Genomic DNA, 11,545 nt, shown 5'->3' on the forward strand with positions numbered 1-11,545 from the left:
AAGTACTCTCAATTATGTCTCAAATGAAGCTGCTTGTCAGTAAAATCTATATTGTAGCTGACGGGTAGAATTGTATCCAAAAGGGCGTGTGACAATTGGTAATCGTCACACACCTTTTCGGATACAATTCTACCCGTTGACTACAATATAGATTTTATCGACAACAAAGTTGAATAGAAAAATTGCAGTTATGAGATTAACAAAGTTAGGAGTGCACCTAAAACTCTTCAAAAATGATGCTCAAAACAAATGCCCATGTGATCAAATAGAAAAATATGTATTCAAGAGATTACTGCAAGGAAGGTTGAAACCCTGCAATACTTCTTCATAAATAGCATCCAAAATATCTATTCATGAACTTGGGAGATGTTTAACACTAAACAAATCTTCCAAAAGCAACATGAGAAATTAGTACAAGTCTTTTGAAATCACACTCAAAAACATCTACTCATGTGGTTAAATCTAAATGCACTACCATGATATTAGAGTCCATAAATAGTGTGGTAGATTAATTTCTTTAACAAAATTTATATACAATATAATATGATTAACCTAGGATTGTAGGCCATATAGTCCAACTCCAATAGACACCATATAATCTAATGGTCACATTTTGAAAATTATATTGTATTGGAGGGATTGAATTTTTGATGAATAGTGTTATTCCTTATGTACGGATACTAATACATTCCACAATAGCTTAGATATACGAGCCCTTAAAATTAGATGAACAAAAAAGAGCAATCAACGCATTGTAGGATATGTTGAGGATCAATAAAATGCTCAAGCCACTAGTAGGAAGGTTGCATTTATAGAGTACTTATAATAATATTATTAGTCATCAACTATTACTTTAAGATAGCCTGTTTATTTTTAGGAATTCTATATTTTTAGGGCATCATTATCGTTAAGTTTATTTTGCATTAAAGATTGCTTATTTGCATGCCCATCACTACAATTTATTTTTTATGTTAGAATAACAAAAAAAAATTAAAATATATTATAAATTGTAAATAGTCTTTTATTTAATGCTTAATTTAATTTAAGATATATATAACCTCATATGTGTATTACAAATAAATAAATTTTAAGTATTCATATCGGCTAAGTTGGTTGTTGTTATTTGACAACTTTCTTATTCTATTTACATTTATATTTTCAAAAGAATATAGCATTATAAAGTGTAATGCTAAAAGGGGTATTTCTAATGTAAATTATGATATCTTGTAAAGAATATTTACTTCACATTCTCATATGATATATCTAATAGAATATAGCAATAAAAAGCTTAATATAATAATAATATAATGAAGTGTCTTATTAACTTGAATGTATCCAGATTATATCAAATAATTGTTGCTATCTTTGATTTTTCTTAGATATTCCTACACTTACTAACACCTCCAATTTGTAAGCACTAACTTACTAGATGAATCAACCTGGCCAATGTGATATAGCAACTTGCAACAGCCTGGATATTTGATTCTCTTTTAAAATTATATTATTGTTCATGATAAAATGACCAGCTAACACAAGCCTCTTGATATGAATATATATGATGACCGAATCTAAGGGATAATTATCAAAATTCACAAATGATTATCTCTTTAGATGGGCACTGTTGATCAGAAATTGAATTATATCCAAACCTGGTATACAGTTTGTAGTATTGTTAGAAATTAGATCTAGTGTACTTTGATTATCACCTGGAATAAAAAGTATAGATTAGTATTCCTCGAATCTGCAATTGAACTTTAACATGGTATCAAAGCCATGGTTCTAATCAGATCACCAATATTGCGGACTGGAGGAAGAGTTGAGGCAAGTAGGTGATTCTATATTCCTAGTGATGCCTATTGGAATGCAGTGTTTAGCAGGTGCTTGCAAAATTGTGATGCATCCAGCTTGCAAGCTGAAGCTACCGATGTATGACATGATTTTTTGGTGTCAAAAAATACCTTGATGTGTGGAGCATCTTGGGGCTAGAAGGAACAAAGCATGGGCACCAATCGAAGCAAGGTGAGGGATGTATCTAGCAGATGTTATAATGAGAAATGTTCTTGTTGATATACATGCAAGATGTGGAAATAGTGTGGCATTTAAATCATCAATGGGGTGGTGTGCTACAAACCAATTTTCATGGATGTTTTTTTCAGCAACAAATGAAGCAATATGAATGCTTGACCAATGATTTGTCTCTGGCGGTCGCTATGTATGTTCCATTCTATGCAGGGCTTGATATCTCGAGGCATCTCTAAGGATATAATATTGTTGTAAAGGATTTTGCTTTGCTGGCGCTCATGGATTGGCTAGTGGGTAGAGCAAAGTGGTAAGTAGTGAGAAGTCATGATCACCTTCTTGTGAGGAGCAAAATTACATGGGATTTCAGGATGCTAACTAATGAGGAGACTGATTGGGCTCCTTAGCTGTTGTTTGTGCCTGTTGTGAAAAACATTACTATGCTTGTGGTGGAGGTAAATCAATGGAATAAGAATGATATGGCTATACCTTATCTAACATACTTTCGTCATGCTAAGAACTTTGACATCGTGGATTGGCAGAACAAGATGCGAAGCCTGGATCGCCCCTCTTTGTCTTCATTTGCTAGTGATCCTTGGCCAGACACTCCAACATTCATTAGAGGGTAGATCATGGATCATTACAGAAATTCAAAGGTGGGGTATGTTGTTGGAGTATGATATGGGTTAGAGTAAGTGTTAGTGATGCAATGCAAGGCAAGAGAATCCCCAAAGGAGATGTCCAAACCCTCAACAAACAACCACACAATGGAAATGTAGAACAAGATTTAGTGTGCAAAGAACATTAACAATAAGAGAAACATTCACAAACTAAAACTAAATTCACATATATGCTTAGACAAAGAAAGCAAACAAGAAATGCAAAACTCAAAAGAGAAAACACTCCATGCTTCCTTGATTTTGTAGATGTGTCGTTTGATGTAGATGTATGCTCAATTGCTTGCCCAATTGCTTCAATGGTGGAGATGGGTAATGGCAAATTGGTAGCCTTGTGAGCTCTCAATTTGGCATTATAAGGTTAAGATTGATGACTTTGGTTCTCAAAATAGCATGGTAACTTTAGCTCAAAGATTGTTGTTGAAATGGCTTGAGATGGGATTCAATTTATAGGCCAAGGGGTAGAGGGATGGAGGGCTTAGATGCAAGGATGGGGAGATGGTTAAGGAGGGCTAGGATGCACTCAAAGGAGAGCACATGGATTGTGCTTGTTTAGCACCAATGGGAAGGTGACACTTGTCACAAGGAGGATGAGTGTGAGAGGGTAGGGTAAAGGGTTGGTTAAAGGCATGATGAGTGGGGTTGAGTATGTAAGAGAGATGTAAGAGGAATGAGTGTGGAAGAGGGAAGAGTGTGGAAGATGGATGTAAGAGTCATGAGTGTGCTTGTAAGAGTCTTTTATGGTTTGTAAGAGCACTCATGACTTGGTGGTTGGGTTTTTTGAGGGGAGACTTTGGTTTGGTTTAGAAAAGTCTTAAACTTGCTTAGGGAATGTGACAACATTAGGGGGTGGATTAAGCTTGGGTTTAGGATTAGATTAGGGATGTTAGAGATGTGCAAGTGGATGGCATTAATGAGGGTGGGTGAGTTAGTGGCTAAGCTTGGTTAGTATGGGTGGATGGGGTGGATTAGGCTAAATGGAGGATTAGGGATAAGTTATGGGTTTTTAGATTTGAGGATTTTATTTATCAAATAGATTTATTTAATAAATGGAGATTTTTGGAATTAGATAGGAGAAAAGGATTAATTGATAAATAATAGGTTATTTGATTTATCAATTAGGACTATAGATGATTAATTAAATTAATCAGCTAGGGATGGAAAATGATTAATTAAATAAGAATTTAATTAATGATGCCTTTAGAGATAACTAAATTAGATTACTAAAGTGGTGTAATCAAATTTAGGTGTCTACAGGAAATACAACAACAAAGCAACAATAATGCAAGATCTGATACCAACTCACAACTCTTTATTCATAGATGTAACTGATTACATGCAATAGGCCTGGCTGTAAGGCCTTTCGGATTAGGGCCAACTACAAACAAAAATTACAAAATTAGTTATGCAAGATCCAACAAGATCCAACTTACAAACCCAATCCCAACTAGTCCAGATACACAATTGGATAAGAACACCAAGAAGAATCCACACTTGTACCCTTAGGTCCACCAAGCAATCCTTTGGTTTCCAAGTCGCAGCCCTAGCTTTTCAAAATTCACATCTACACTTCATCCCCTTCTCAAAGTTGGAATGATCACTTTCCTAAAGACTCCACAAAACTCCTTATACTCAACTAAGCCACAAGTGGACCTAGCTTTTTACAAACGAAATTAAATGCCTTACATTAAATATAGGTCGAGCCACAAGTCGGCCATAACACAAATTAAATATCCATACATAAATTAAATGCCAAAAGTTGGCTTATAGACAACTTGGCACAAACAAAACCAAAACAAATACTGACACTTGGCACATATAGGAACACTTGGCATCCACTAGAAAACTCAGCACATGAAGGAACACTCGATCAACATAAGATTGCTATAGTAAGTTGGCATCCACTAAGAGCTACAGTAACTCGGCATCAACTAGAGCTACAGTAACTTGACATCCACTAGAGCTACAGTATCTCAACATACATTCGAGCTATAGAAATTCAGCATACACTAAATAGCTCGACAACAATAGAAAATTGGAAACACTGGCACTTGAATCCAACATGCAGGATTGCAAGAAAGCCTAAGATGCTCCTACATCAGTTAGTCTCCTAGAGTGATCATCCTTAGGGCACTTCAAAGTCACAAAACTTAGGGATGGTTAAGCCAGGACTATCATTTAATCTTGTGAGCATCCTTAGTGACATGGTTATGATCAGTTCTTTGTGAACATGAGACACCTTCCTTTGTTGATTCATCACTACAATATTAAATTTCTTAGATTGTGAAGGGAAGTGGTGAATGGAGATTGATAGTTTGTTGGGAACATGTTGCTAGAGTTCAGTGTGTAGAACCTTCTACATAACTAATGTGAGTGCATGAATTGAGGTTCAACTTTGATCAACTTCCATCTTGTGCAATAGTGGCTGTCACCATGTCATTTCATAACAATGGAAATTGAACTCAAGATTGATGAAGGTTGTGACACCTAACTTGACTAGCATGCTTCTTTTGCATTGTCAACTTGGAGCTACAAACATGTGTAATCTTGGGTATATATTATGTTACTCTTAATGATATGATCCTTTGGTGATGTTTACAAATATCAAGATTCAGCTGTGGGGGTTTTTTCTGTGATCTGTGCTCTCTAAGTTGTGTTCTTGTCATGTTGTATCTGGATGACACTTTGTAGTAATAGATGCAACATCTGAGGAATCAATATCAATGAAGATACTACAGGTTCTTCAAGCAAGGCTATTGTAGTCTTAGTAATTAGGATATTTGTATCATTCATCAAAGTTGGATCCAAGAGGATGCTACAAGAATCAATGAAGGTGAGAGGTAGATTATATATCTGAATTTGTTCTTATACAAGTGGAATTTCATTTGGAGCAAATAGGGAGGTTGGTTGTATGCATAGTGTAGTCCCCCATGGATGATATGAGCCAACATTTCCTACAATGTGAGGAGGTGGTAGCACCCATGAGTAACAAGGAAGATGGTAAGGTTGAGGAATTTGTCTGGGAAATTGAAGAGTCTCATACCAACATAAATCAAGCTCATTTTACTTATCAGATTGAAGGCTTAAAACTCACCATGCTCACACTTGCCCATATGGGCTACATGGATGTCTAAAATATTATTTTGTTTTGGCAAATCTTGGGTTTGCATAACTATTATTTGATGTTGTAGTGATTTTCTCTTACTTGGGTCTATGCTCTCACCATCAACAGCCCCTATTCATGCAAATGTTAGATAATTTAGGTAGACTTCATATCCAATCTCCTTGTTGGCAAAGTTTATTCATTAGTGCTAGCTTGTACAATGCATTTAAATGGAAATGGTGTTATAAGTCTGCAGCTTGTGTATTTTGATTAGGCTTGCCTTGAGGAAAGTGAAATGATGGATGCTTGTAAACAAGTCTAACAAATCCATCGAAGGCAGCCTTGACCAATGAATTTGGGAATTTGATATGCGTACTTGGAGCTTCAAATGGAAGTGACATTGTCATGATTGCTTGATGTTATCAAGTCTAAGAATAAATCCACAGTTTACTACATTCACCCATGTTACTATGGAATAAGATGTGTACATTTGTGTACAGGAAATTTCTTTTGTAAACAATGATGTGAATATTTGTGCTAGATGTTGAGCCTCTTAAAACAAGACATCTTCCATGATTAGAAATGTGAATAGAGTATGCTTATGTGACAGAGGGAGCTACTTTGGTCTATGGACAATATCCCCTTCCATAATTCCCATAGAATTATGGAAGGAAAGAAACAGAAGGGTCTTCAAACACTCTAGTAAAACAAAAATTTATGAAAATTGAAGCATCTATAATTGAGACCCTCAATTGTATAATTCTAAGTAAAAATAGGATCTCCAAAACCTATGAATCAATGGGATGACAAAATGAGGAATAAGTGGCCAAGGCTTAAATTACCTAGCTTTAATGGACATAATGGAATGAGCAATAAGGATAAAAGAGCACTATGTACTTGGTCCCCACCTCCCAAGAATTGGGTTAATCTCAATTTTGATGGTGCCTCTGGGGGTAACCCAAGAATAGTTGGCATAGGATGTTGTATTTAAAACCATCAGGGTGACTTCATTGCTAAATGTATGAAGCCAATTGGGAAGGTTACTAACGATGAGTTAGAGTTTAGAGCTCATATTGAATGGTTATGGCTCTATGTAAACCTTAAGTTAAGTCAAGTAGAAATAGAAGGCGAGTCTACAATTGTGATTAACAACTTTGGATCACAATCTCTCCCTAACAAGAGACTCAATTCTCTATCATCAAAGGCCCTAGAATTAGCCAAAAACATCAAGAAAATAACCATCAATAATATCTATAGAGAAGGTAATAGAATAGTGGATAAATTGGCTAATGAAGGAGTAGCTGGCAAGGATGAAACCATAATGTTTCCTCACCCCTACCCTCCTTGGAACATTAAAATGTTAATTTAATTCATAAATGTTAAAAAACCTTAAAATATTAACTTAAGACATTTTTGATATTTTTGATAAGTCTAGTTTATTCAAAATTGACCTTATTATTTGGAAGGGACATAATACCCAACCATCTTAACTATGACCAAGCATATCATTTATTAGCCTCAACTCTTAAGGACTATTCAGCAACAACTAATGATGCTGATATTTAATAAATCTCTTGGAAACCTCCCACTTAACTTTTCTGTCTTTTATCACTCATCTAAAGTAATCTCTATTTAAGCAATTTTAATCTTGGATATACTTTCAATGTATGCTCATTAAATATAAAAATAGGGTGGCAAGCACCTTCTGTGCATGCAAAACTTCATTCTTTGTGCATCTCATATAAAGTATCTCTATTTAAGCAATTTTAATCTTGGATGTACTTTGAATGTATGGTCAGTTAATGTAAAAATAGGGTGGCAAGCACCTTTTGTGCATCCACTACTTCATTCTTTGTGTGAACCTTAACTACACTTATTTACCCGATAAAGTTGTCTTTTTGAGAATTCCATTCCTCTCCTTTATTTTTTGAAGAATGTTGGTCTCATTTTGCATTAATGAATCATGGATACTCCTATGAAGCTTACCTCTCTAGCTCGTCTCATGGCTTTCGATAAACCCATTAAGATAGAAAGAATTATGTAGTTTGTCTCTCTTAAGAACAAAGTGATATGGAGGGTTGTTCTTCAATGCTTAAGAACCCAATATATTAATTGTCCTAACAGATTTTGTTCTAATGCGGATATCATAGCTATATTCATAGCAGTTGCCCATCATTTCTATATTGACAATGAGCTTATAGCTAGTCTCTATCGTAAATTATTTGATGACCATCTATTGGGAGATCTTGACAATATTCTCATTAATATTAGAGGTGATCTTAGTATTCCCCTTTCGGCCAACTACAATATTCTTTTATTAGGGGGGAACTTGTCCCTCCCTACCCAATTATTTTCACTAAAGATCCGGGAGGCTTTTGGGAAGATAAGGAAATCTACCAGAGAAACATTAGGTTTCTCTTTTTCTTCTTCATTTTGGACCCCACTAATTTGGACTGGTTGGAGCATTACTTTGAAGAGGAGGGGATACTACATGAGAGGGCACTGAGTGTTGGAAACTACAATCAGAATGATTATTGTGTTGTCGTTGATGTCAAACCTACTGGAGAGACATTTACTAATAGTGTAGAGTGTCATATATGTTGATTGATAAAGAGGATTTGAAAAGAGAGATGACTAGATGAACTAGTGATGTTTTTGAGTGAAGAGGAGCAAGTATGACAAAATTACAATAAGCACTTGATCAACTAGTCTTTGACAAGATGATGTATTATTCACTTAATGTATGAAGTATGGAAGTTTTTGAGTTAAACACAAGAAAAGAATAGAAATATGTGGTCAGTCAATGAAGGAGCTGAAATAGAAGATTAAGGAACTTAAGAGTTAGTTAAGCAAATAGTATTAGTTGAGTGATAGTTACGGCCAAGCAAGTTGATAAAGAAAAATGTAGTAGTGACCGAACGTAGTGAAGATTGAGCGAGCTGGTGGAAGCCGAGCAAAGAAAAATAGTAGAGGTCGAGCTATACAATGATGATCGAGTAGGATAATACAATGTTGACTGAGTGTTAGCAAAATCAATAGTTTGTGAAATAATCGAGTTTGAGGCTGACATAGTTGAATTTTCATATTAGTCAAAACACGTGGATAATAAGGATTTATGAGCTAGTGTATTATATACATGAATTGAGTTTGCTATGCAATAAAAGGAAAGGATTTAAAGAGAAGTTTCTAGAAGTATCCAAAAAGAAGAAGGACAAAATGATGGATATATTCAATGAATCTAATCGAACGCTAAGATCTACAGTGATGTTTTTTTTTTAAATATCAAAATTGCCTATTTAAAGAGGCATAAGAGATGTTTTCTAAGGTTGCTTCACTATTGATTGGCAATTTTAAGAACCTATGAAGAAAAAAGTAGTAGAGGAGAAGTGAAGAGATTTGTGAAATGTGATTGCTCTAAGGGTTGCCAAGCAGATCAATGATGGAGATGTTAATGAAGTCTAGTCAATGTACCAACAAATGAGCTGAATGGAGGTTTGAATTTACAAAGTGAGTTTTGTTTTATAGATCAAACCTAATGTTGCTTTCTAAGAATTATGGCAGTCAAAATCCTTTAATCAAGGTTGGCCTGACAGTATTTTTTAAATCCTTTAATCAAGGTGACATTCTAATGGAATGATCTAAAGTCCTCTAATTAGGTCATTTCTAATGGGGTGATTATATCCTTTAACAAGGTCACACCTAACAATGCATTTTGTAACCTTTAAGAGGGTTGGCTCTTAACTAAGATAAATTTAGAAGAGTGAAAAGTGGTAGCATGTTTTTGGTGGCTTTTCCCAAAATGGGTTTCCACATTAGATATTGGTGTCATTTATGTGTGAATGTTATATCTATGATGCATATTATTTACTATTATTTATTTTACTATTGGTCAGCATATACAGAACAAAGAATTAAGTATTGAATATGTTAAGTTTTTGATGAGTTGATATATGGACTAAGTGATTTAATGAGATTGATTAAGTTGTTTTAAATTAGTGAAAGTTGAATTGGTACATATGCACCTGAGGATAATTGATTCATGTTAGACTGATAAAGTATTACCTTATTAATTAAATTATTTTGATTTAATTATTAAGTCACTTATTATCGCTAGTTTACTTAAACTAAGCTTTAGGCATATAATAAATAATTCTTTTATTAATTATTATCATGCAACTTAGGTTTTACCTAGTATGGTTTTGATCTCCTTTTATAAGGATTGATCTCTTTGTAATTCATGCATTCACTTTTGATAATAAAAATCTCTTTTTTTGCTCATCAATAATGTCTTATCTATGGATCTAGGAATTCCAGCCTCCATAGCTTTTGCTTCTCTCTTTCTGTGATAGGTGTTTGCATGCAAGTGATTCTTGGGAGCTGTGCTCAACTTCAACATGGTATCAGAGCTTCAGATCTTCATGGCCATGTTTTGTTTATGAGAAGTTTGGCTTGGCTTTCATATCTATGTTTTTTCTTTCAGAGGGTCTCATTTTTTTGAGAATTTTTGTATTGGATCTAGGGGGTCACTGATTTTTGGTGCACGTTGAGAAAAAAAAAACATCACTGTTGAGCTTAGAGCACCTAAAATCTCCTATTTTTATATAAAATTTATCCAATTTGGACACAATTGGAATCTGCGGCAAAAAAGAAAAATTGCTCCTAGATTGTGCATGTCTCCCAAGGTGGTGATTTAATGATTTTTTGCACAAAAATAAAGATTTTTAGCATGAAACTCGAGGTTTTCTAGCACAAAAATCAATATTTTGGCACAAAAAATGAAAATTTTACATGGAAATCAAGGTTTTTTTGTTTTTAAAAATGATTTTTTTTTTTTGAAAATTGAGACAATTTCTAGTACAAAACTGATATGCTTCCTAGGGTACTTTTGTATGAACTTGGTACACTTCCCAAGGTGATTTTGGTATAGAACTTGCATGCTTCTCGAGACTATTTTGGTATGAAACTGGCACATTTCTCGATATAATTTATGTACTTTTGGGCACACTTTCGGATGTATTTTGGTATGGATATCAAGGTGGTATTTTTTATTTTATTGTTCCCTTCCAGCTCTATTTTGACCTATATGTGGATTTTTGGTCGTAACTTGCTCTTCCAGACTCCATTTTTTGCAAACAAGATATCATCATAGAGATGATTCTGAGCTCATTGTGATAGTGTAGTTTATTTGGACTTTTGATTTTTTGGTTTGTATTTTATGCATTCAAATTCAAAGGTTCTACTTTGCACTCCGGGAGACATATCTTAAGAAATTCTATTTTTCAGATTTAGTTTATTGCTTTTTTGCACTTTGGTGGATATATTGGTTGTTTCAGATCCAAGGATTGATTTCATTGCTTCAGATAATTTTTCATGGGTTGTACTATCTTTTGTACTAGCCTAATATCTCTTTTGATCTTTTTTGACATCCTTTTGTGTTAGATTGTGGTGACTGATCAGGGAAGTACATACTCCATGATCCCTCAGTGGGGTTCAGGGCCCTATTTTATCAGAATTTTAGTTTGACATGTAATTATTAATTATAACCTTAAAGTGGTAAAAATATTTGTATGAAAGGTCTTAGGGTTAGGGATTGTTTCATTGTGGTGATGCAAAAATTTGGTTCTTGTGGCAGTATTGAGTTGTAAGGGATTACAGATTGTAATTAGGTTGTAATCAGTGGATCGTGATACTATCGGACTTATTGTTTGGTAGATGTAGCCCAGGGATTGGGTGAACCACGTTAAAT

This window comes from Cupressus sempervirens, chromosome 8, assembly GCF_028749045.1.
Source record: "Cupressus sempervirens isolate cs-2001-9-10 chromosome 8, ASM2874904v1, whole genome shotgun sequence".
Lineage (NCBI taxonomy): Eukaryota > Viridiplantae > Streptophyta > Pinopsida > Cupressales > Cupressaceae > Cupressus > Cupressus sempervirens.